The following is a 27898-nucleotide window of genomic DNA, read 5'->3' as shown; positions in this document are numbered from 1 at the left end:
CGAGTCCGCACCGACCAGCGATCTCCGCACACTAACACTATCCTAGACAATTTTACATTTATGCCAGGCCAATTAGCCTACAAACATGCACGTCTTTGGAGTGTGGGAGGTAACCGAAGATCTTGGAGAAAACTCATGCAGGTCACGGGGGGAGCATACAGGCTCCACACAGTCAGCACCGTAGTCAGGATCGAACCCGGGTCCCTTGCCGCTGTGAAGCAGTAACTCTACCGCTACAGTGGCCTCATATTACGAACCTTTGAACCTGCACCTGTGAAGCACCTTGGTTATAACTTTGTGAATAAAGCACCACAAGATTGATGCCATCATTACTAACCCAATTACATACCCGAGTGCATTAACATTTCATAGTTGGTGTACATGAGTTGGCATTTGCCACAGGCAAACTTCCTTGCTTGCATCCTCCCTTGCCAAGCAGCCAGCATGCCACTGTTTAGTCCTCCTTCTGTTGATTACTGAGCCTAAGGCACAACTTTACTTTATTCAACAATTTAGACTTTACTTTAGACTTTAAAGATACAGCACGGAGACAGGCCCTTCAGCCCACCAAGTCCATGCCAACCAGCGAATAGCCCACACACTATCACTATCCTACACACTGAGGACAAATTACGATTTTTCTGAAGCTAATCAACCTACAAACCTGTACCTGTACATCTTTGGAGTGTCGGAGGAAACCGGAGCACCCGGAGGAAACCCATGCGGTCACAGAGAGAATGTGGAAACGCCACATACATGCGCAGCTCCCGAGATCAGGATCGAACCCGGACTCTGGCGCGGTTAGGGAGTGGCTCTACCAACTGCTCCACTTTGCCGCCTATTTATGGACAAGTACCTTTCACAAACAAAAAGTCAAATTCCAAAGCAGCCTTCAAAGAAACATAGAAAACAGGTGCAGGAGGAGGCCATTCGGCACTTCGAGCCAGCACCACCATTCATTGTGATCATGGCAGATCGTCCCCTATCAATAACCCATGCCTGCCTTCTCTCCATATCCCTTGACTCCACTAGCCCCCTAGAGCTCTATCTAACTCTCTCTTAAATCCATCCAGTGACTTGGCCTTCAGTCGCTGGATGGTGACTGGAGGACAAGTCACTGAATGGATTCTAATTGTATGATAAATCCTAAAAAGTGCTGATTAGCTGTTCAGTAGAGAAGTTAAACTTTTCCTAGCGCAGGGGCTAGTAACGCTCTAGTCCAGGACCGCAGATTAAATGAAGGCTAAATGGGCGACTAATTGCTGAACGCACAGTGTAAAGATCCACTTCATGGAGAATTGAGGTTCAGTAAAACAGTAAACTGATGAAAACAGTAGAAAGATTAGTCTGCTTTAAATTATTTATTATTCATCATTATTCATTGAAAACTTTATTCCCCAGTGGAAAAGCCACTCTATAAATGGGCTACATATGTCTTTGGGACCGGGGTTGAAGATAGGATCAGAACTGCCGGTTATTTGAACAGACAATGTAATTCTAGGCCCTTGAGAAGTAAATAACGTGGAATCATCATGAAGTGGAGAAATGGGAGGTAGAAATTGAATGAATTTCAGATATTAGCAACTTTTGATGATTCAACTGAATTTCAGACGACCACAATGCACCTTACATTATTAACTAGACGACATATGGGCAGAAAGGCACTAAAGTATAGATGGAAATTTAAAAATATGCTGGGAAATTGAAGAGGCAGTAAAACTCGAACATAGTTTAAATAATTCAAATCAGGGCCCAGTGCGCCTGTTTGCAAAAGTTCATCATCTGCACTACAAGGAACCTTGGCCTGTTGCACGAATTCACTCCAAGTTGGGTGAAGTTTTGGCACAAGTAAAACCAAAAGACAAAACCTGCATAATTTGCTTCCATAGTGCTTCCTGGTCCGAGAACACTAACGCAATTATCAAGAAAGCACATCAGCGCCTCTACTTCCTGAGAAGATTACGGAGAGTCGGTTTGTCAAGGAGGACTCTCTCTAACTTCTACAGGTGCACAGTTGAAAGCATGCTGACTGGTTGCATCGTGGCTTGGTTCGGCAACTTGAGCGCCCTGGAGAGGAAAAGACAACAAAAAGTAGTAAACACTGCCCAGCCCATCATCGGCTCTGACCTCCCTTCCATCCAGGGGATCTATCGCAGTCGCTGCCTCAAAAAGGCTGGCAGTATCATGAAGGACCTACACCATCCTGGCCACACACTCATCTCCCTGCTACCTTCAGGTAGAAGGTACAGGAGCCTGAAGACTGCAACGACCAGGTTCAGGAATAGCTACTTCCCCACAGCCATCAGGCTATTAAACTTGGCTTGGACAAAACTCTAAACATTAATAGCCCATTATCTGTTATTTGCACTTTATCAGTTTATTTATTCATGTGTGTATATATTTATACAATGGTATATGGACACACTGATCTGTTCTGTAGTCAATGCCTACTATGTTCTGTTGTGCTGAAGCAAAGCAAGAATTTCATTGTCCTATCAAGGACACATGACAATCAATTCACTTGACTTGACATGAACTTCATTACGTGGTAGAGCCAGGCTCCAATCTGAAGCAGGACGCTATGCTTGTAGTACCATTAGAACCAACCACCATATCGAGAAAGACAGAAAAGTTTAGTTTAGTTTAGATAGACACAAAATGCTGGAGCAACTCAGAGGGTCCGGCAGCATCTCGGGAGAGAAGGAATAGGTGGCGTTTCGGGTCCAAACCCTTCTTCAGTTGAGTTTAGTTTAGTATGTAGATACAGCGTGGAAACGGGCCCTTAGGCCCACCGAGTCCGTGCTGACCAGCGATCACCTGTACACTAGTTCTATCCTACACACTAGGGGCAATTTATAAATGCCAATTAACCCAATAATCTGCACGGCTTTGGAGTGTGGGAGGAAACCGGAGCATATGGAAAAAAAGCCACGAGGCCCGGTGGGAGAATGTATAAACTCCGTACAGACGGTCCCCCTTGTCAGGATCGAACATGGGTCTCTGATGCTGTAAGCCGTCCAGTTTTGGACTTCCCAACCCTGGTTGTAGCTATCACCTTTTCTATGCCTCTCATTATTGTAAAAACCAAAGATCCTATAGCGAGCAAGATAGATCACTCGACGAAAAAGACATAGTATGGTCATGGGCAGATTCATGGGTAATTTTCAGCCCCATTTCCGTAACCGGCTTCCGTCTCCGCACCAAAGATCCCATAGACGGAGTGCGGAGACGGAAGCCGGTTACGGAAATATTCTCGTAAAAATAAAAGTTCTTTGGTAAAAATCTTCTCCTCATTTTCAGAATTATAATTTATTAACACAAACTGTTCCCCCACAACGTTGATTACACTGCGAGTCGGGTTGGGTCGGGTTACTGAAATGGATGAAAAAAAGGCCCACGTTCCGCTCCGTTGCGAATTACACGTCAGCCCATTGCATTTAGAAGGGGTGGTCTATCTTGCTCCGCTATAGGATCTTTGGTAAAAACCTACAGCAGGCAGACATCAATCAGTGGAAACAAAGAACTGGTTAATACACAAAATGATACAAAATGCTGGAGTAACTCAGCAGGTCAGGTAGCATCTCTGGAGAACGTGGATAGGTGACGTTTCAGGTCGGGATCCTTCTCGGCATTAATCAGTGCTGTCTATCTTCAATTGCTGTTAGCCACACATAAGACTGGCCCCATTGTTGGACACTGAAGCAACAGTTAGTTGTAGCTGCATGGCGCAGTGGTGCAGCGGTGGAGGATATCAATGGATACACTTGGCCAGGCCGACCCTGCAATGCCGCCATGACAATGGGCCTTTATGGCCAGGTTAAGAACTCTACACCTCTAGAAGAACTCTACAAGAACTTTAGGTGACACGGTGGCACAGCGGGTAGAGTTGCTGCCCGACAGCGACAGGAACCCAGCTTCGATCCTGACTATGGGTGCTGACTGTACAGAGTTTGCACGTTCTCCCCATGACCTGCGCGGGTTTTCTTCGGGGTCTCCGGTTTCCTCCCACACTCCAAAGACGTGCAGGTTTATAGGTTAATTGGCTAGGTATAATTGTAAATTGTCCCCAGTGTGTGTCGGATAGTGTGAGTGTATGGGGATCGCTGGTTGATGCAGACTCAGTGGGCCAAAGGGCCTGTTTCTGCGCTGTATCTCAAAACTAAAAAGTAAACTATACCTATAACAACCTGGATTTGAAAATGGAATCAAACCTGGTGACTCTTCTATATATTTTTGGTATATTATTCCTATACATTGTACTGAATCTAAGATGTACTTATGTATAGTAACACTTTTATTGAACTGTGTACAAAATAATTTCACTGTACTTTGGTACATGTGTCAATAAATTACAATTGAAACATTGAGTATTGGCAGAAAACTGAAGGCAGGGTCATTAACAGTCAGGATAAAACATGTGCGCTCTGCACCAAATGAGGTAGACATTCGGTAATCCTAAATTGCAATTTTATCTCTCAGTTTCCACCACTTTTCAATTTAATGGTTCTCATTGATGCACTTGTTGAAATAATGCAGCAACCTGCAGTGAATACAATGTGTTCACCAAATTACTATCTCCGAATTGCTGGAGAATTTGTAGCACCCATTATTAGCTTCGGAAAATTTACTGCTCATAGCTGTTTGTTTCATGGATATGCCAGGTGTTGTTATTAATTAATACTATATCTTTTTTAATAAGGACATTAATGCTCCTGCAATGTCTCAAACATTTACACTTGGGAATCTTCTTCTCAGAAATGCAAATGTACACCATACTTATAAAGATTTACAAACTTAAACATTTTTAGACAATAGACAATAGACAATAGACAATAGGTGCAGGAGTAGGCCATTCAGCCCTTCGAGCCAGCACCGCCATTCAATGTGATCATCCCCAATCAGTACCCAGGTTTCCATATTTTATCCTTTTCATATTTTCCTCAACAAAAAACACATTCTGACCTTCTTCCTTCATATTTATTTCTGCTCTCTCATTTTCCGTTCCCTAATCTTTAAATCTCAAAGTTTCTTTGCTCACTTGACCTCAGTCACGAGGCACTGGCCAACTCACCAGCTTGTACTCCTGGCCTCAAGGAGCGCTGGCATCTCCCCCTTCAACTTTATTTACATTACATCTCCCCCTTCAACTTTGGGGTCAATTTCTTTTAATACTAATGGAGTTAACCTTTCATCAATTTAATGTGGTAACAAACTATTTTCAATACTAATATCGATGACAAATACAAATGTTACATCTCACCCTTCAACATTGTGGTTTCATTTACGTGGATGTCCACGACATATAAATGAAAATACAGTACTATTAAAGCCATTTAGATTTGCCTTCATTTAATTCAGCAGAACATTTCCCGCAGATGATACAACGGCCTCATCAGCAACAACGATGAGTCGGCCTACAGGGAGGAGGTCCAGCACTTAGCAGCATGGTGCGCTGACAACAACCTGGCCCTTAACTCCAAGAAGACCAAGGAGCTCATTGTAGACTTCAGGAAGTCCAGGGGCGGCACGCACACCCCCATCCACATCAACGGGACGGAGGTGGAACGTGTTTCTAGCTTCAGGTTCCTGGGAGTCAACATCTCCGATGACCTCTCTTGGACCCACAATACCTCAACTCTGATCAAGAAGGCTCACCAGCGTCTCTTCTTCCTGAGGAGACTGAAGAAGGTCCATCTGTCTCCTCAGATCCTGGTGAACTTCTACCGCTGCACCATCGAGAGCATCCTTACCAACTGCATCACAGTATGGTATGGCAACTGCTCTGTCTCCGACCGGAAAGCACTGCAGAGGGTGGTGAAAATTGCCAAACGCATCACCGGTTCCTCGCTCCCCTCCATTGAGTCTGTCCAAAGCAAGCGTTGTCTGCGGAGGGCGCTCACCATCGCCAAGGACTGCTCTCACACCAACCATGGACTGTTTACCCTCCTACCATCCGGGAGGCGCTACAGGTCTCTCCGTTGCCGGACCAGCAGGTCCAGGAACAGCTTCTTCCCTGCGGCTGTCACTCTACTCAACAATGTACCTCGGTGACTGCCAATCACCCCCCCCCCCCCCCCCGGACACTCCTCCCACAGGAAAAACACTATGTCTGTATACATGCTAATGTAAATATTTATTCAAATCATTTGCTATGTCACTCTTCCAGGGAGATGCTAAATGCATTTCGTTGTCTCTGTACTGTACACGGACAATGACAATTAAAGTTGAATCTGAATCTGATATTTTCCTTCAATACTCTTTTGCATTCGATTTGAATTCTGTTAATGAACTTTAATATCCACATAAAGTTTTACATTAGAATCAATTAAGGGTGCTGTTGTTTTCCACTTTAACCTCAACACCTAGAAACTCTAGGGTTCTGTCTCCTTGCCTCTCGCTGCGTCTGGGAGACTTGCTCCAGCGTCTGGCTACAGGTGGCCTATCCCCGGCTACAGGGCTATACCTGGGCTACAGGGCTATACCTGGGCTACGGGGCTATACCTGGGCTACAGGGCTATACCTGGGCTACAGGGCTATACCTGGGCTACAGGGCTATACCTGGGCTACAGGGCTATACCTGGGCTACAGGGCTATACCTGGGCTACAGGGCTATACCTGGGCTACAGGGCTATACCTGGGCTACAGGGCTAAACCTGGGCTACAGGCCTCTATCCTGGGCTACAGGGCTATACCTGGGCTACAGGGCTATACCTGGGCTACGGGGCTATACCTGGGCTACAGGGCTATACCTGGGCTACAGGCCTCTATCCTGGGCTACAGGGCTAAACCTGGGCTACAGGCCTCTATCCTGGGCTGCAGGGCCTTCAAAATAAAATCTTTTGTCGCTCTTTTGATTCCTGTTGCTGGCATGTACTTCATCCAACTTAACTTCCAAAGCAATGTTTTTTACTATTTTGTTTCTTGCATAATAACTCAGCTCCTGCAGGAACTTCAGCAAATCATCTGTACTTCTTGGCTTCTTAACTTTTATTTCTTTAAATTTGTCACTGAGCGTTTGTAAACTGTTGCTCAGGTCCTTCACGGATTGCTGGCCACAGTGCACACACAAAGGATAATTGGTGCAACATTTAGTGCAAAGATATAACATTGCAGTCCTATAAAGTCCGATTAAAGATACTTCAAAGGTCTCCTATGAGGTAAATAAGAGGACAGGACCTAGCTGATGAGAGAACAGTTAGTTCTATTGCCAGATAACAGTGGGAAGAAACCAGCCCTGAATCTGGAGGCATACGTTCCCAAACTTCTGTATCTCCTGCCTGATGTGAGAGGTGAGAAGAGGGAGTGACTAGTGTGAGACTGGTTACTCGATTATGCTGGTGGCCTTGTCGTGGCAGTGTGCAGTGTGGATGGAGTCAATGGATGGGAGGCTGATTTATGTGATGGCATACGTCCACATCTCTCAGGTCTTGGATAGAGCTGTTCCCAAACCACGCTGCGAATATAGATAGACAATAGACAATAGGTGCAGGAGTAGGCCATTCGGCCCTTCGAGCCAGCACCGCCATTCAATGTGATCATGGCTGATCATCCACAATCAGTACCCCGTCAATAAAAGAAGCATTCCAAAAAAATCCTTACAGATATTCATCAGCTGCAACTGCAATGTATTATAGACACAAAAAGCTACAGCAACTCAGCAAGTCAGACAGCATCTCTGAAGAAAAGGAACAGGCGACGTTTCAGGTCGAGACCCTTCTTCAGTCCGAGAGTCTGGGCAGAGGGAGAAAGGATCAATACTTAAAAACAGGAGTGAGTGGGATGAGAAAATTCAGTACGAATAAAAAACATACTAAATTCAGAGGCACTGAAAAAAGGTCTCTGGAAATCAAAAATTCCCAAATGCATGCACCTGGCTGAGGTATGAATGATAATCCTGCTTCACTGTTTTGTGTTTCCCTTCGATAATTTATTGCTGGTGAACAGCATATTAGAACGGTGCCAGCAAAAAAAATAATGTGTTACAGCAAGATCTCTGTTTATGATAATCCTATCAAAAATGTTTCAGGAGATTTGCTCCTACTTTTAATTAATACCAGGCATAATCCTAGCAAGGAGCACAAGGGATCACTTCAGGTTCCAGTAAGTCTTTTCCTGGCTTCACTACATGCTTGCTGATTGAATGGGAAACGTTACAGAAAATCATCAACATATTTTCTCGCCTGTTCCTGGATGCAGGCTCTGAGTGTAGCAAGCTGTTTGGAAGCTGATATTCTTGTGAGAAACACTTTCTACTGCTGTCCCACAGTGTAATGGAGTCAACAGGACTTAGCCTTATTTTCAGATAAAGTGGCCAGTGTGAAGCCACACGTAAAGGAGAGGAACAGCACCTCATATTCCACTTGCACAGCTTACATAGAAACATAGAAAATAGGTGCAGGAGTAGGCCATTCGGCCCTTCGAGCCTGCACCGCCATTCAATATGATCATGGCTGATCATCCAACTCAGTATCCCATCCCTGCCTTCTTTCCATACCCCCTGATCCCTTTAGCCACAAGGGTCACATCTAACTCCCTCTTAAATATAGCCAATGAACTGGCCTCAACTGCCTTCTGTGGCAGGGAATTCCAGAGATTCACCACTCTCTGTGTGAAAAATGTTTTTCTCATATCAGTCCTAAAACACTTCCCCCTTATCCTTAAACTGTGACCCCTTGTCCTGGACTTCCCCAACATCAGGAACAATCTTCCTGCATCTAGCCTGTCCAACCCCTTAAGAATTTTGTAAGTTTCTATTAGATCCCCCCTCAATCATCTAAATTCTAGCGAGTACAAGCTTACAACCCAGCAATATAAACATTTGAATTTGCCAGTTTTAGGTAACCTCGGGCAACACAGTGGTGCAGCGGTAGAGTTGCTGCCATACAGCACCAGGGACCAGGGTACGATCCTGACTACGGGTGCTGAATGTATGAAGTTTGTATGTTCTCCCCGTGACCACGTGGGTTTTCTCTGGGTGCTCTGGTTAGCTCCCACATGTCAAAGATCTACATGTCTGCCGGTTAATTTGCTTCAGTAAATATTATAAATGTCCCCTCGTGTGTAGGATAGTGCTAGTGTACTGGGTGATCACTGGTCAATGTGGACTCGATGGCCAAAGGCCCTGTTTCTATGCTGTATCTCCAAAATTTCTAAATTCCAAAAAAAAATCTTCCAAATGCCTCCCTGCCCTTCCTTCCCATGTGTCCCACCAAGACTCCCACCCATGTCTCCCCTCCACCCCCTTCAATCTACCCCACACTACTTTCCTCCCTCTGGATTCACAGTCGAGAATTCTTCAAACCTGACTCACTCCTCCAGTTCTTCTTATCTCTGGCCTTTGTTTCAACCATCTGCTTATCAATGAACCTCCTCACCCATGCTGGCCCATGCATTGTCCTGTCTCTTGCCTCTTCCAGCTTTCTTCTCCCCCCCACCACCCCTCCCCCTACAATCAGTCTGAAGAAAGGTCTCGACCCTAAACATCGCCTGTACCTGTTCCCCTGAAATGTTGCCCGACCTGCTGAGTTACGTACTCCACCACTTAGTGTCCTGTGGATCGCTGGAAACATCTCATTCAATGTTTGAGGATACGTTTCGATGCTTGACAAGGTTGCACATGGATCCCAACGACCCACATTGCAGAAGGATCCCGGTGAACCGCGACCACACCACAACATCTTGTATTCACTGGAGTTAAGAAGGATGAGGGGGTATCTTATAGAAACATATAAAATTATAAAAGGACTGGACAAGCTAGATGCAGGAAAAATGTTCCCAATGTTGGGCGAGTCCTGAACCAGGGGCCACAGTCTTAGAATAAAGGGGAGGTCATTTAAGACTGAGGTGAGAAAAAACTTTTTCACCCAGAGAGTTGTGAATTTATGGAATTCCCTGCCACAGAGGGCAGTGGAGGCCAAGTCACTAGATGGATTTAAGAGAGAGTTAGATAGAGCTCTAGGGGCTAGTGGAGTCAAGGGATATGGGGAGAAGGCAGGCACGGGTTATTGATAGGGGACGATCAGCCATGATCACAATGAATGGCGGTGCTGGCTCGAAGGGCTGAATGGCCTCCTCCTGCACCTAGTTTCTATGTTTCTATGTAACATCAGGCCTGTCTCGCCTGCCCTGGAACCGGGAACCCGCCCGGAGAGGGAACCACCGGCACCGGTTCCTGTTGTAGCAGAGGACCGGAGAGGAGGGAGTCAAGAGTCGGAACAGAGGGCCCTTCAGCAGACTGGTTGTGGGAGGCAGTGCAACATACCGCCACGGTGGAGTGGGCCGCTGGAGGCCCTGCAGCAACCTGGGGCTCGGCTGTGTCGGGCGCCGCTCGAAGAAGCCGAACGCATGGACCAGACGTGGCCTACAGTTGCACAGAGCAATTGAGAAGTGGTGGAGGACACCAACCACCACGCTTGACCAGGCCGGCCCTGCAACACCACCTGGACATCGATGGTCAAGTTAGGAAACTTTGCACATACAAGAACTGGGACTTGAAAATTGCATCAAATCTGGTGACTCATGTGTACAGTCTCAGTGTACTATTACTACACACTTGTAGTGCATCTAAGATGTGTTTGTGTACAGTAATACTTGTATTGAACTATATGTATGCAAAAATGAATTACATTGTACCTCTGTACATTTGACAATAAAGTATCATTGAACCATTAATTGGTATAAATGTTGGCCAGAGGAAGCAACAAACCAGAGGACTGGGAGAAATTTAGAACTCAATACAGGAGGACAAAGGGGTTCATTAAGAAGGGAAAGAAAGCTTGTGGGGAATATAAAAACGGACTCTAAAAGCTTATTTAGAGATGTAAAAAGGAAAAGATTTAAGCCAAATGTAGGTCCCTTACAGTCAGAGACAGGTGAATTTATAATGGGAAACAAGGAAATGGCAGAACAGTTAAATGAGTACTTTGGTTCTGTCTTCACTAAGGAAGACACAAACAATCTCCCAGAAATACTAGGTGACGGAGGATCTAGTGGGAGGGAGGAACTGAAGGGAATCCACATTAGTCATGAAATGGTGTTAGGCAAACTGTTGGGACTGAAGGCAGATAAATCCCCAGGGCCTGATGGTCTGCTTCCCAGAGTACTCAAGGAGGTGGCCCTAGAAATTGTGGATGCATTGGTGATCATTTTCCAATGTTCTCTCGACTCTGGATCAGTTCCTGTGGACTGGAGGGTAGCCAATGTAACTCCACTTTTTAAGAAAGGAGGGAGAGAGAAAATGGGGTATTATAGACCAGTTTGCCTTACACTGGTAGAGGGGAAGATGCTTGAGTCGATTGTTAAAGATGTTATAGCAGCACATTTGGAAAGTAGTGACAGGATCGGTCAAATTCAACATGGATTTATGAAGGGGAAATCATGCTTGACTAATCTTCTGGAAATGTTTGAGGATGTAACAAGTAGAATGGATAAGGGAGAGCCAGTGGATGTGGTTTATCTGGACTTTCAAAATGCCTCTGACAAGGTGCCACACAAAAGATAAGTTGGCAAAATCGCTTGTGTGGAACCTTATTGAAACAAGATTATTAAGGGTTTGGCCACACTAGAGGCAGGAAACATGTTCCTGATGTTGGGGGATTCCAGAACCAGGGGCCACAGTTTAAGAATAAGGGGTAAGCCATTTAGAATGGAGACGAGGAAACACTTTTTCTCACAGAGAGTTGTGAGTCTGTGGAATTCTCCGTCTCAGAGGGCGGTGGAGGCCGGTTCTCTGGATACTTTCATGAGAGAGCTAGATAGGTCTCTTAAACTATTGAACATGTACTGGGGTAATATTTTGGTATGGATTGAGAATTTGTTAACAGAGTTATAATGTAAAGAGTGGGAATAAACAGATACTTCTCAGCTTGACTGACTGTAAATAGTGGAATTCTGCAGGGATTGTGCTTCAGCTCCAGCTATTCACAATCAATAGCAATGATTTGGCTGAGGATGCTGAATGTCATATTTCCAGATTCATAGCTAGTAACTGAGTGAATGAGAACATGGGAAATGGAATATAATCAGTATCAATATAAAGTCATCCACTTCAATGCATAAAACAGAGAAGCAAAGTAGTTTCTAAGTATGAGAAACAAAAAACTGCAGATGCTTGTTTATACCAAAGATAGACACAAAGTGCTGGAGTAACTCAACGGGCCTCTGGAGAAAAAGGATGTTTCGGTTCATCAGTCTGAAGAAGGGTCACGACCCCAAACGTCATGCATTATTTTTCTCCAGGGATGTTGCCTGACCCGTAAAGTTATTCCAGCACTCAGTTTCCAAGTTGTACCGGTTCTTGTACAAAGGGACCCATATGTCTTTGCATACAGTTTTTAAGAAGGAACTACAGATGCTGGAAAATCGAAAGGTACACAAAAATGCTGGAGAAACTCAGCGGGTGCAGCAGCATCTATGGAGCGAAGGAAATAGGCAACGTTTCGGCCCGAAACGTTGCCTATTTCCTTCGCTCCATAGATGCTGCTGCACCCGCTGAGCCTTTGCATACAAGCCACTGGAAGTGCAGCAAACAGTTTGGAATGCAAATATTATGTTAGCTTTTATTACAACAGCTTTTCTTATACTTGTAGAATCTGGCATTCACCATAAAGACAGCATTTATTGCCAATCAATAATTGCTGTTTAGAAGGAGATGGGGGGCCACCCTCTTGACCCTTCAAGTGAAAGGCCTGGATGGAGTGGATGTGGAAAGGATCCCAACCCATGTCTCTCTTTTCTTCTGACCAGAGTCACAGCTTGGATTATTGTCACGTGTACCGAGGTACAGTGAAAAGCTTTTGTTGCGTGCTGACCAGTCAGCGGAAAGACAATACATGATTACAATCCAGCCACTTACAGTGTATAGATACATGATAATGGAATAACGTTTAGTGCAAGGTAAAGCCAGTAACATCCAATCAAATATAGTCCGCGGGTCACCAATGAGGTAGATAGTAGTTCAAGACTGCTCCATGTACTAAACATAGTCTTGAGTGTTTAATCAACCATCGGATTAGATTAAGGAACATGAACAATTAAGCTCTTAAAAGAAAGTTAGAGGCTACAAATGGCTCTGATTTGTAGTGGAAGGTTTAGCACTTTTCTCCCTGAACACAGCTACTTCAACTTCATTCACTCACTCCAAATGCTTGATGCCCTCTGCTGGAAATCACATCTGAATAACTTAGCAACTTAACACATCCGTTACTTTCCTGTAACCTTTGCCAAGTGCATGATAAATTGGGATTCACTTTGTTTTTACTTCAGTGGGTGAGACTTTTTGGTGTTTATCTGCGATTGATGTAAAATGAAGTCTTTTGTCCAAAACTTCACTTAGTAGATACATACATTTTCAGTCTCTGATAATTTGCAACTAAATCAATGCTGGTAATAAGAACAATCACAGTTTACGTTTTACCTCCATTATTTCCGTAAAGATGTGTTCAATTTCCTTTGTGTAATTACTAACATCATCGGCTCTGACCTCCCTACCATCGAGGGGATCTATCGCAGTCGCTGCCTCAAAAAAAATCGCAACATCATCAAAGACCCACACCATCCTGGCCACACACTCAGCTCCCCGCTACCTTCAGGTAGAAGGTACAGGAGCCTGAAGACTGCAACGTCCAGGTTCAGGAACAGCTGCTTCCCCACAGCTATCAGACTATTAAACTCAACTCAAACAAAAAACTGAACTTTAATAACCTATTGCATTTTATCTGCTTATTTATGTGTGTATATATATATATATATATATATATTCAATGGTATATGGACACACTGATCTGTTCTGTATTTATTTATGCCTACAATATTCTGTTGTGCTGAAGCAAAGCAAGAATTTCATTTTCCTATCTGGGACACATGGCAATAAACACACTTGAATCTTGAATCTTTTTAAACCCCATTTCTTATTCATTTTTATCAGAAGAATTTTAAAAAAAATTTTTTTAAATAAGATTGACACTTCACCAAATGATCTATCTTTCCACATAAGTGGAGATTAAACTGATTTACTGTCCCATATTTCATTTTAACGGGAAGAGCCTAGATTTTATAATTAGAGGCTCATTGCCCATATCTGCCACTGTAGAACTTCTCAATCAAACACACCTCAACTGAACACTAATTGCTGGAGCATCTCAGCGGCTCAGGCATGAGGCAGCATCCCCCGTGTGAATGGGTCGGCTCTGTTTTGGGTTGGGACCCTTCTTGAGAAATTTTTTTTTTCAATATACCCACTTATTACAGGGAATTAAAGCATTATCTTAACAAAAGCTAAAACTCATCAAATTAACCTTGAATTATCAAAATGAAGCTTATTGGATTCTTGAGCCACGACCTATTTGCTGGAAGAATTCAGCCTAGAATCAAGCAATGAAACAAGTGGCTCACAGGTCCAACCCTAGGCCCAAGCGAGCAGAGAATCAGAGGATGGTTTTCCCAGTGTTAGTCCTGGCCATATCTCCATGATCTAGCTCTGCCGCAGGGGTCCTCAGGGATTGCAATAGCATAGTGCAGATGGCACAGAGACTGCTGTGCTGTTACTTGCACTTACCCTAAGAACTATTTGCCAGCATAATCCAAATCAATATGTTCCATTACCTTCCAAAATGGGCCAAACACAGGCAGAATTAAATAGACTTAATAAATCCAGTTAGTCATACGTACATCAAATAAATTGGACCTTCAGGCCACCATGTCCATGCCAACCAATTTGGCATATGAGCCCAGAATGGACAAGGTGGGCCGAAGGTCCTCATTCTGTGCTGTACAACCCGGTGATTCTAAATGGATTTTACATTTTATTTTAGGGATCCAGCGTGGAAAACAGGCCCTTCAGGCCACCATGTCCATGCCAACCAGCGATCCCTGCACACTAACACAATCTCACACACACTAGGGATAGTTTACAGTTATACCAAGCCAATTAGCCGGAAAACCTGTACGTCTATCGAGTGTGGGAAGAAACCGGAGATCCAGGAGAAAACCCACGTGAATCACGGGGAGAACGTACAAACTCCATACAGACAAGCACCCGTAGTCAGGATCGAACCTGCGTCTCTGGCGCTGTAAGGCAGTAGCTCTACCGCTGTGCCATCTTGCTGCCCTTATTAATTCTCCCTCACATATCCAACAACAAAGTTTTATTTCCTTTAGTAATATTCATAATTAATGCCACACTTTTTATATATTTCTGCGTGGCTAGCTTAAAAATGTTAATTTCCTAATTAGTTGTTTATTAATTTCTATTTCCTGTGTCTCATTTTATTTATAAGCAGAAGATATTACTGGACAAATATGTGGTGCACACTTGTGTAGCACTTTAAACATGGTAAAATGTCCTGAGGGACCAAACTTGGAAGAAAATATGCAACACAAATTGGCAATGTCTCACTTGAGGTGAAATTTCGGAACGTGACCAAAGACTTGGCCAATGAAGGGATTTTCTGGAATGTTGCAGTTATTTTACACAGATGGTGGTGCGTGCCTTGAACGTGTTACCATAGAAACATAGAGGAGGCCATTTGGCCCTTCGAGCCAGCACCGCCATTCATTGTGATCATGGCTGATCGTCCCCTATCAATAACCCGTGCCTGCCTTCTCCCCATATCCCTTGACTCCACTAGCCCCTAGAGATCTATCTAACTCTACCAAGAGGTGGAGGTCAAAGCCGATACGTTAGTGGTGTTTAAATGACCTTTGGATGGGTACATGGATACGCAGGGAATGGAGAGATATGGGTTATGTGCAGGTAGATAAACGATGACCTTGGCGTCATGTTCCACACAGGCATTGTGGGCCGAAGGGCCTGTTCTATGTGAGCCGTACTATGTTCTACGCTCTAGGCTCTGTGTTACAAAGGAGGGGAGGGAAGTACAGGAAGAGGAAATCAGAGCTTAAGACATGGGCAACACTGGTGCAGAGATTGAAATATTCAGGCGTATTATCACCAGTGGTCCAGTCTCCTGATGACAATAGAGGATGATCTGGTGAAAACGTGCAAAAAGTGCCACCAAGCAGCAGTAGAGTTACTGCCTTAAACCCCTGTCCCACGGTACGAGTTCATTCCAAGAGTTCTCCCGAGTTTTCCCTGATTCGAACTCGAAGATTTACGGTAATGGCCACTCGTCGGTACTCGGGACTCTCGTGGACATTTTTCATCATGTTAAAAAATCTTCCCGAGTCTTCCCGAGCTTACCTGCCTTTAGCGAGTCTTCCCGAGTACCTGCCGTTAGCGTCCCCGAGCTCCGACGTACCCGCTACGTTCATTCTCCGTGCTTACCATGAGTTTGATTTTTTTTAAACTCGGGAGAGCTCTTGGAATGAACTCGTACCGTGGGACAGGCTTTTTACAGCGCCGGTGACCCAGGTGCTGTCTGTACGGAGTTTGTACGTTCTACCCCGTGACCTGCGTGGGTTTTCTCCTGGATCTCTGGTTTCCTCCCGCACTCAAAAGACGTACAGGTTTGCAGGTTAATTGATTTGTTGAAAATCGTAAAATCGTCCCCGGTGTGTGTAGGATAGTGTTAGTGCGCGGGATCGCTGGTCGGCGCGGACTCGGGTGGGCCAAAGGGCCTGTTCCCGTAACGGAATTCCAAAACTAAACTAAAACTAAACTAAATTCACCCAAAGTGATCAGGCCTTTGGCTAATTAAGGAAGTAACTATATTTCTATTTGCCTCCGAAGAATTCTCTTCTAAACGGCTGGTTCTATCGGCACGCTGCCAGGGTAAAGCATCCGAGGGTTATCGAGACTATACCAGTCGCACTGTTCTAGTCACCACTTTTTTGAATTGCTGTCTGTGCCATAGAGACTGGATCAAGCCTGCCCCAAAGCTTCCCCACTTAACACTAATTCAGCAATTCTTTCAACCCCCTGAACCAATAACATTTTAATCTGCATTAGGATCAAAAATTGGTTCTGCAGCCCCAGCTTGTTCACTCACACGATAAAAGAAGCTCATAAAATATAATCACTAGACACAAGCCAAGTGTGTTTATCAACTCGTTCAAAGGGCAAGATTCCAATCTAATGCCTGATCCAGCTCTAACAAAATGGGGAAAAGAAAGTATTTTTCGGCACTTCCTCACAGTAAGAAAGTCAACAAACAGGTCATTAAACATTTGAGTTCTCATTCCAGTGCAGAACACCATATTCATTGTCGTATCACAGCTAGAAAGTTGTCTGTCAGTGTGAAAATGGTAATGCAGCTCCGCTGGTAATGTTCCTTTTCCGTAGGGAGGAAGTTCTCTATTGATTGTGGTTAAGTCCGGCCATATTACAACAGTCACAGTTCTGTTCTAACGCAGCACCATTCTGACACAGAACCCAGAGCAGTCCAATTATACCGCTGCTCATTACTGAACATAATTAATTGTCCCTTCTGAAAGAAGTAACAGTTTCAGTTATAACGTGTCCTTGTGGAACGATGCTGTTGCAATGAGTCATGGAGGTCAACATTCTTCCAGCATTATCATTTTCTGGCAGATTCAGATGGCGAGTTACTCTAGCTGTGCAGAGGTAAAGAAAGGCTCTGAGTTCATTTAAAACCTTGTGCGGCATGGTGGAGTTACAGCTTTACAGCGCCAGAGACCCGGGTTTGATCCTGGCCACGGGTGTTGTTTGTACAGAGTGTCTACATTCCCCCTGTGACCACAATCAAGAATCTATCTTTCTGCCTAAAGAATATCCACTGACTTGGCCTCCACAGCCTTCTGTGGCAAAGAATTCCACAGATTCCTCTGACCAAAGAAATGACTCCTTCAAGATTCAAGAGAGTTTATTGTCATGTGTCCCTGATAGGACAATGACATTCTTGCTTTGCTTCAGCACAACAGCATATAGTAGGCATTGACTACAGAACAGATCAGTGTGTCCATATACCATTATATAAATATATATACACATGAATAAATAAACTGATGAAGTGCAAATAACAGATAATGGGCTATTAATGTTCAGAGTTTTGTCCGAGCCAAGTTTAATAGCCTGATGGCTGTGGGGAAGTAGCTATTCCTGAACCTGGTAATTGCAGTCCTCAAGCTCCTGTACCTTCTACCTGAAGGTAGCAGGGAGATGAGCGTGTGGCCAGGAAGGTGTGGGTCATTGATGATGCTGTCAGCCTTTTTGAGGCAGCGACTGCGATAGATCCCCTCGATGGAAGTGAAGTCAGAGCTGATGATGGACTGGGCAGTGTTTACTACTTTTTGCAGTCTTTTCATCTCCAGGGCGCTCAAGTTGCCGAACCAAGCCACGATGCAACCGGTCAGCATGCTCTCTACTGTGCACCTGTAGAAGTTAGAGGGAGTCCTCCTTGACAAACCGACTCTCCGTAATCTTCTCAGGAAGTAGAGGCGCTGATGTGCTTTCTTTATAATAGCCTCAGTGTTCTCAGACCAGGAAAGATGTTCAGAGATGTGCACGCCCAGGAATTTGAAGCTCTTGGCCCTTTCAACCATCGTTGATATAAACGGGTCATCTCTTTCCGAAAAGAACGTCCTTTAATTCTGAGGCTATGACCTCTAGTCCTAGACTCTCCCACTAGTGGAAACATAGTGCAATTATCCGGAAGTGGCGGCGCTGGTGAACGGCTGCGGCTCACCTGCAGTCCGTTTGTTTTTACTTTTTGGTGTTGTTTTTTTCGTTTTGTCTAGCTAAGTTTTTGTTTTTTTAGGCTGTGTTTATGTGTGGGGGGGGGGGGGGGGGTTGAAACGGGGCTTGCTGTCTCTCCCTTCGGGGGAATGCTACTTTTTGGTCGTATCCCCCTTCTCTGCCTCCGTCTGCGCTGAGGCCTAATGGCGGAGCTGGCGACCTCGAGGCTCCGGAGGCAGCCTGTCAGGACTCGCCCTGGGCTCGCTCCCGTGAGGGCGGCCCAGCTCGGGGCTGGAACGGCGCTCCCGTGAGGGGCTGTGACACTCGCGTGAGGGCGGCCTGACGAGGGGCTGAGACGCTCCCGTGTGGGCGGCCCAGCCCGAGGGTAACGGCGCTCGCGTGTGGGCGGCCCAGCCCGAGGGTAACGGCGCTCCTGTTGGGGCGGCCCAGCTCAAGGGTGGAACGGCGCTCCCATGTGGGCGGCCCAGCCCGAGGGAAATGGCGGTCCTGTGAGGGCGGCCCAGCCCGAGGGTAACGGCGCTCCCGTCGGGGCAGCCCAGCTCGAGGGTGGAACGGCGCTCCCGTCGGGGCGGCCCAGCTCGAGGGTAACGGCGCTCCCGTGGGGGCAGCCTGGCGTGGGGCTGAGACGCTCACGTGAGGGCGACCCGGCTCGGGGCTGGAATGGTGCTCCGGTGGCTGAGACGCCGTTCTGGCGGCGGCGGCCTGAGTCCGGGGTTCGGCCACGGGCCAGTGGACGACGTCGTCAACAGCTGCGTCCGCTGGACTGGAGGGCGGCAGCTTCGACCACCCCGGGCCGCGGTGTTTGAGCCAGCCCGTTTGCGGGGTTCGGTGAGCCGCGGGACTGATTTACCATCGCCCGGTGGGGTATCGCCCCAGCGCAGAGGGAGAAGAGGAGGGAAGAGACTGCAGCCCTGAGATTTTTGCCTCCATCACATTGAGGAGGTGCTTGGTGGACTCACTGTGGTGGATGTTAATTTGTGTTTACTGTCTGTTCTGTTGTCTATTATTGTATTATTGTATGTATGACTGCAGGCATGACATTTTGTTCAGACTGAAAGGTCTGAATGACAATAAAGGAAATTCAAAACATCCTCTCCACATCCACTCTATCCAAGCCATTCACTATTCTGTACGTTTCAATGAGATCCCCCCTCATTCTTCTAAACTCCAGCGAGTACAGGCCCAGTGCCGACAAATGCTCATCATAGTAAAGTAAGTAAAGTAAAGTAAAGTAGCCTTTATTGTTGCCTTGCAGTCCTACATATAGTACAAATGACAAAAACACACAATAAACACAAATTAACATCCACCACAGTGAGTTCACCAGGCACCTCCTCACTGTGATGGAGGCAAAAGTCTTAAGTCTTTGTCTCTTCCCTTCTTATTCTCCCTCTGTGCCGAGGCGATCCAGGCTTCAGATGTTGTGACCCCGCCGGGCGATGGTAAGTCAGTCCCGCGGCTGAATCCGAGCTCCGCGAATGGGCTGGTTCAACTCCGCGGCCCGGGATGGTCAAAGCTGCCGAAGCTGCGGCCCTCCAGTCCAGCGGATGCAGCTGTTGTTGCGGGAGCTCCGAAGAACAGGTCACCAACCTGTGACCTGCGAGCTCCCGACGATGTCGTCCACTGGGCCCGCGGTCGGGTCGAGTGGCCGCTGCCGCCGGAACACTGCCCCAGCTCCGAGGCCGGGTCGCCGCTGCTGTCGGAACACCACAGCTCCGAAGTCGGACCCCTGCCGCTGCCCCAGCTCCGAGGCCGGGTCACCGCAGCTGTCGGAGCACCACAGCTCCGAAGTCGGACCGCTGCCGCTGGAACACTGCCCCAGCTCCGCGGCCGCCAGCTCCACTATTAGGCCTCGGCGCAGGCGGAGACGGAGATGTGGGATACGACAAGAGAAGTCGCATCCCCCCCGAAGGAAGAGACCAAAAACATGTTTCTCCCCCCCACCCACGCACACACACACATACACAACCTAATAAACCAAAAATTTACTAAAACAGGACAAAAGAACAACAACAAAAAAAAGAAAAAGACAGACGGACTGCAGGCGAGCCGCAGCTGCTAAGGCAGTGCCGCCATCATAGGTTAACCTATGAGAAAGGGGGAGCAGGAACGAGTGAGCTGTTCGACTCTTCTGGGTGGCACGGAGGCGCAGCGGTAGAGTTACTGCCTTACAGCGCTTGACTACAGGTGCTGCCTATACGGAGTTTGCTCGTTCTCCCCGTAACCACGTGGGCTCTCTCTGAGAAATTCAGTTTCCTCCCATGCTCCAAAGACGCACAGGTATGTAGGTTAATTAGCTTGGTTGTCCTTAATATGTGTATTAAAATTGTCCCTAATATGTGTAGGAAAGCGTTAGTGTGCGGGGAACCCTGGTTGGTGCAGACTCGGTGGGCCCAAGGGCCTGTTTCCACAGTGTATCTCTAAACTGGAAGTATTACCAATATCAGCAATCCCTGCTTGAATTCAACGAGTACATAGGTACAGAGGAAGCACACCATGTATATTTTCGCATTGATCTAGAATTGCTATTCAGACACAGTCAACTGCTTCCACTCAGTCTCAGATTCACAGATCTGAATGCGATTATCAAGTTGATAAATTTCAGAATCTGACATTTTTTTGAGTTTATTTCTCAAAAAAAATACTTAAAAGGCATCCTGTCATAACACGGGCGCATTCTGGAACAGCCAAACTATATACAGAAATATGGAACTGCACATCAATGTGAAGTTATTAACCAAGTACATTTTGAAACAATGCTGCCACTTTCTGAGAATCAGAGTTATGATCTATCAGTGTAGGAAGGAACTGCAGATGTTAGTTTAAACCTAAGATAGACACAAAATGCTGGGGTCTTCTTCCTCGTGTCCGGCCATCTTCTATATCATGTCTTTCTGGTCGGTCAGTGACGGTTGACGGTCGGTGGTTGCAGAATTGGCTACTTCAGTCAGTCACTGTGGTACAGTTTCTGTCGTCAGCATTGCCCGGGACGCGCCACGTGGAGGCTTCTGCTTGCGTCCCAATGCTGGGGTAACTCAGCAGGACAAGCAGCATCTTCGGAGAGAAGGAATAGGTGATGTTTCAGGTCGAGATCCTTCTTCAGTCTCAACCCAAAAGGTTACCCATTCCTTCTCTCCAGAGATGCTGCTTGTCCTGCTGAGTTAACCCATTTTGTGTCTATCTCATGATCCATCAGTTTCCAGTGCTATTTTATTGTATATTGATCACTAACGTAACCTGCTAACAGAAAGCACACCACAGTTCCAATATGGAAGAGGTCCGTAACACCTTATGTTTTCATTGATCAAACTGTTTGAAAGATACAAGCTGTATGAGTATAGAAGCTGGGACGTAATGTTAAAATTGTACAAGGCATTGGTGAGACCAAATCTGGAGTATGCTGTACAATTTTGGTCGCCCAATTATAGGAAGGATGTCAACAAAATAGAGAGAGTACAGAGGAGATTTACTAGAATGTTGCCTGGGTTTCAACAATTAAGTTACAGAGAAAGGTTGAATAAGTTAGGTCTTTATTCTCTGGAGTGCAGAAGGTTAAGGGGGGACTTGATAGAGGTCTTTAAAATGATGAGAGGGATAGACAGAGTTGACGTGATCAAGCTTTTCCCTTTGAGAATAGGGAAGATTCAAACAAGAGGACATGACTTCAGAATTAAGGGACAGAAGTTTAGGGGTAACATGAGGGGGAACCTCTTTACTCAGAGAGTGGTAGCGGTGTGGAATGAGCTTCCAGTGGAAGTGGTGGCGGCAGGTTCGTTGGTATTTAAAAATAAATTGGATAGGCATATGGATGAGAAGGGAATGGAGGGTTATGGTATGAGTGCAGGCAGGTGGGACTAAGGGAAAAAAGTTGTTCGGCACGGACTTGTAGGGCCGAGATGGCCTGTTTCCGTGCTGTAATTGTTATATGGTTATATGGTTATACAGTATGGAAACATAGCCACTGAGTCCACGTGGATCATCGATCATCCGTTCACACTAATGTTATGTCATCCCACATTCCCATACCCTACACACGAGGGGCAATTTACCAACGCCGATTAACCCAACAACCCCACATTTTTGCGATGCGGGAGGGAAGCAGAGCACCCGGAGGAAACCCACGTGGTCACAGGGAGAACGTGCCAATTCCGTGCAGACAACACCTGTAGTGAGGATCGAACCCGGGTCTCGGGTGCTGTGAGGCAGCAACTCTACCAGATGTGCCAGGATGCCACCCTGTCAGATAAACTGTGCACTTTACCCCAGCACCATCCCAGTGTCCTGCCCATTGTTCCTGCTGCTGTCACTCTCAAGTCTCAAGAGCAATCTGAACCATTGCATCCCAGTGCTGTGCTCCCATCAGTCCTTTCTTTTAATACCTGTCACATACTGAGGAAATTATGCCCTTAATAAATGCAATCCTTTAAAAAAAATAAATGCAAGAAATTGAACCTGTGCCACGTATTGAATTTGTCCCCAAAATTCAGCGTCAGTTGGCTTTCAGTAGATTAGTTCTGTGAATGTGCTTTACGATGAGGCAGGTTTTCAGATTTTAATTTTGTTCATCCCATCCATCTTTGTTGCAGTGTGAAAGAGAAAACGTTGTTTTCTGCTAATTTAGCATCTCTGGAGTTATCGTGAAAAGCATTATTGAAAAAGTCTGCAGATTTTTCGGAAGTAAGTCACAGATGGAACACAAGTACCAAATAAGCATAGGCAACCACTTCAGTTGAGTTCAGTTTATTGTCACGTGTACCGAGGTACAGTGAAAAGATTTTGTAGCATGCTAACCAGTCAGCGGAAAGTCGACACATAATTACAATCGAGTCATTTAAAGTGTGTAGATGCATGATAAGGGAATAGCGTTAAGTGCATGGTAAAGCAGATCAAAGATAGTCTGAGTGTCTGTCACCAATGAGGTAGATAGTAGTTCAGGACTCAGCTAGGAATATGTTCCACTTGATAATCAATTGGATGAAATTTGGACTTCTTGTCAAACAATTTGTCTAGACACTGGTCTCTGCTTCGCAACAGACTCGATATCAGTTTCACTGCTTTGATTAAGGTGCTACATGAGTCTACTGCTAACGTTTGAAGTTGATCCAAATAATACTTGACTTTAACAACCTGACCTATGCCACCTCAGCAACTTCCTTGAGTATTTTTCCATCACAATGATATCAACCAGCCAACAGATACCACGGTTAACATCGCAAAGAGGAAACAGAATTTGCTGTTAAGAACACAAAGTGCTGGAGTAGCTCAACCGATCAGCTCTGGGAACATGGACAGGAGACATTTCAGGTCGGGACCCTTCTTCAGATTGATTTTAGCGGGGGGAGGTGTGGAAAGCTGGAAGAGAGGTGGGGGCAGGACAAGTGATAGGTGGATACAGGTTAGAGGGGTTTTGACTGGGTGGTGGGAGGATAAAGACTGGAGATAAAAAAGGTATAGGTTGTGGACTGAAGACCCAACTCACGGAACCGCCTGAATTTTTAACATATTGTGTAAAAATATTATATAAATCATACCTGAAACTTGTCAAGACCAAAACCTGGATGTTTATTTGAAATATGGGAAGAACTTACAATTTTCTGAATAGTAATTGTCCAATCAATGCACGTTTGACATTGAGGTCGGATGCAAATTGACCAATCCAGCACTTTGTTTTATGGTCGCTGGGCAGCGAGGACCCTGGGATCATGGCTGCCTCCTAATTACATCAAAACAATAGCAAGGTTTCAAAGGAATGAAGGTAATGCTCACCTTGCTGATCATTTTGTTTTGTAATTGATTTATCTTTATAAAGTTATGATGTGAACTGTTAAATAAAAATGATAAATAGAGCTAGGGTTAGGATTAGGATTAGGATGAGGGTTAGGATTAGGGTTAGGGTCAAGGTCAGGGTCAGGGTCCGTCGGTCGGTCGGGCTTGTCAGACGGCCGGTGAGTGATGCGAGGGGTCGGTCGGGCTATCGGGGGGCCGGTGTTGCAGCAAGCAAGTGGGCGGACTGACAGAGCCGGCGCTATGTGGGTGCTGAAGGCGGCCTGGGCAGCGTGCAGGGCAGTGCTGCTCCCCACCATCATCACCACGATGATCCAGAAGGGCATGCTGGCCGAGGTGGACGCGCTGCAGGGCCACACGTACGGAGCCCGCAGCCGGTCCCAAACCAGCTCCAGCTCCAGCTCCAGCCGTGGGCAACTCTGGAAGGGGGCGAGTTAGGGTTAGGCATTTTCCTGTCAGTGGAAGATGCCTTAGCCTTCCCCCAGCCTGGCACTATCCCAGTCCCACTATGGCCGTGACCCCCACTCTGCACACTGGCAGTCAGTGGGGTTCAATAAACGGGGGAACCTACAGGAACTGCCCTCACCCATTAATTAGACTGGTTCAGGAGCCGGACCTCTGCGGCACTCTCATTCAAAAAACACACTCATAATTGTATTCATAGAAACATAGAAACATAGAAAATAGGTGCAGGAGTAGGCCATTCGGCCCTTCGTGCCTGCACCGCCATTCAGTATGATCATGGCTGATCAACCAACTCAGTATCCTGTACCTGCCTTCTCTCCATACCCCCTGATCCCTTTAGCCACAAGGGCCACATCTAACTCCTTCTTAAATATAATAATAATAATAATAATTTTATTTATAGAGCACTTTAAAAACAAACATAGTTGCAACAGTGCTGTACATCACTAATCATTGACAAAAAAAGTTAATACACACCAATAATAACAGTTAAAAGATGGAGTAAGTAAAGATATTCAAAATAAAGAAATATTAAAAACACTACAAGCAGGAGCAAAGTCTCATGCATGGTCAAAAGCCAGGGAGTATAAATGTGTTTTAATACTGGATTTGAAGATGGACAGTGAGGGGGCCTGTCTGATGTGCAACGGCAGAGTGTTCCAGAGTGCCGGAGCAGCAACAGAGAAGGCTCTATCCCCTCTGAGCTTCCGCTTAGACCTCGGTACCTCCAGGAGCAGCTGATCAGCTGACCTGAGGGACTGGGCAGTAGCGTATGGGTGGAGCAGCTCAGAGAGGTAAGGCGGGGCGAGCCCATTTAGAGATTTAAAAACAAATAACAGAATTTTAAAATGAACTCGAGAGTGCACCGGGAGCCAGTGGAGGGAGGCTAGAACTGGTGTTATGTGCTCCCTCTTTCGAGTTCCAGTTAAAAGGCGAGCGGCAGCATTCTGAACCAACTGGAGACGAGCCAGTGAAGAACGAGCAACTCCAAAATAGAGTGCGTTACAGTAATCCAGCCTAGATGTAATAAAGGCATGGATTACTGTCTCAAAATGCTGCCGCTCGAGAATGGGCTTCACCTTTGCCAGCTTCCTTAAGTGAAAGAAGCTGGACTTAACCACCGCGCCTATTTGGTGATCTAACTTAAAGTCACTGTCCATCCTAAAACCCAGGTTCAAAACTGTCGGCTTCACGTACCGTGACAATGGACCTAAATCAACAAATGGAGGTTCATGGCAGCCATTGGGATCAAATAAAATCACCTCTGTCTTCTTTTCATTAAATCCTAGAAAGTTTAGGGCCATCCAGGACTTAATGTCCTCAAGACAAGACAGAAGTGAACTTACAGAAAAGGCGTCTTCCTTCCGCAGCGGCAAATAAAGTTGGGTATCATCTGCATAACAATGGAAAGAGATGCCATGCTTTCTAACGATGGAACCCAGAGGAAGTAAGTACAGTGAGAAAAGTAGGGGCCCCAGAATCGAACCCTGTGGAACCCCATATGACAGGGGAGCGGAAGAGGATTCAAAACCAGCAAGACTAACACACATGGTTCTGTCTGCCAGATAGGACCTGAACCATCCCAGGGCACTGCCGCAGAATATAGCCAATGAACTGACCTCAACTACCTTCTGTGGCAGAGAATTCCACAGATTCACCACTCTCTGTGTAGAAAATGTTTTTCTCATCTCAGTCCTAAAAGATTTCCCCCTTATCCTTAAACCGTGACCCCTTGTTCTGGACTTCCCCAACATCGGGAACAATCTTCCTGCTTCTAGCCTGTCCAAACCCTTAAGAGTTTTGTAAGTTTCTGTAAGATCCCCCCTCAATCTTCTAAATTCTAGCGAGTACAAGCCGAGTCTATCCAGTCTTTCCTCATATGAAAGTCCTGACATCCCAGGAATCAGTCTGGTGAACCTTCTCTGTACTCCCTCTTTGGCAAGAATGTCTTTCCTCAGATTAGGAGACCAAAACTGTACGCAATACTCCAGGTGTGGTCTCACCAAGACCCTGTACAACTGCAGTAAAACCTCCCTGCTCCTATACTCAAATCCTTATGCTATGAATGCTAACATACCATTCGCTTTCTTCACTGCCTGCTGCACCTGCATGCCTACTTTCAATGACTGGTGTACCATGACACCCAGGTCTCGTTGCTCCCCTTTTCCTATTCATTCTTCATTATATTATTTTTATATAAAATAATTATACATAATTATATATGATTACAGTCATATTCACAAGTTATATATATATATATGGTATAACAATATATGATTTAAATAGACTGCAACACGGAAATAGGCTCCATATGGTGTAATATGGGCATTTAACACTAGATGGCGCTTACTTTTTCGATCTCATTTTCTAATTAGTTTAATTAATCAATGTGCAACGTTTGGCACTGACGAGTTATGACGTCATTCTCAATGATATTTTATCTAAATCTGTGCAAAATTTCATTTAGTTCCGAGACATGGGTCACGAAAGTCGATTTATTTTTTTGACACATTTTTGATGCTCGCCCCACAACCTAGTAACAAAATGGGTACAAATGGGGACAAACAGAGACAAGGAGATAAACTGGTGCCAGATAAGGAGAAAAGACTGAAATCTAAAACTAAAAGGTGGAACATAGGTATAAGTGATGGGGAGGGGAAAAAAATGCAGTGTGTATATATATGTATTTACGACATATATACTGATTTATGATTTATGATTATATATATATATATACATTGAGCTTTTGTGTTGTTTAAAGTGGTGTTTACAGAATACTATATCTGTTGTGCTGCTGCAAGTAAGAATTTAATTGTTCCGTTTTATGACATATGACAATAAAATAGTCTTGACGATGCTTGGATGAGACTGAAGATTCTGTGAACAAGGAATGTATTACACACCAATAGACAATAGACAAAAGGTGCAGGAGTAGGTCACTGCAGCCCGTCGAACCAGCGCCGCCATTCACTGTGATCATGGCTGATCATCCACAATCAGTGCCCCCTTTCTCCCTTCTCCCCATATCCCCTGACT

The sequence above is a fragment of the Amblyraja radiata genome, chromosome 13, assembly GCF_010909765.2.
Source record: "Amblyraja radiata isolate CabotCenter1 chromosome 13, sAmbRad1.1.pri, whole genome shotgun sequence".
NCBI classification, from domain to species: Eukaryota; Metazoa; Chordata; class Chondrichthyes; order Rajiformes; family Rajidae; genus Amblyraja; species Amblyraja radiata.
The sequence above is the reverse complement of the archived record's forward strand: the minus strand, read 5'-3'. Positions refer to the sequence as shown.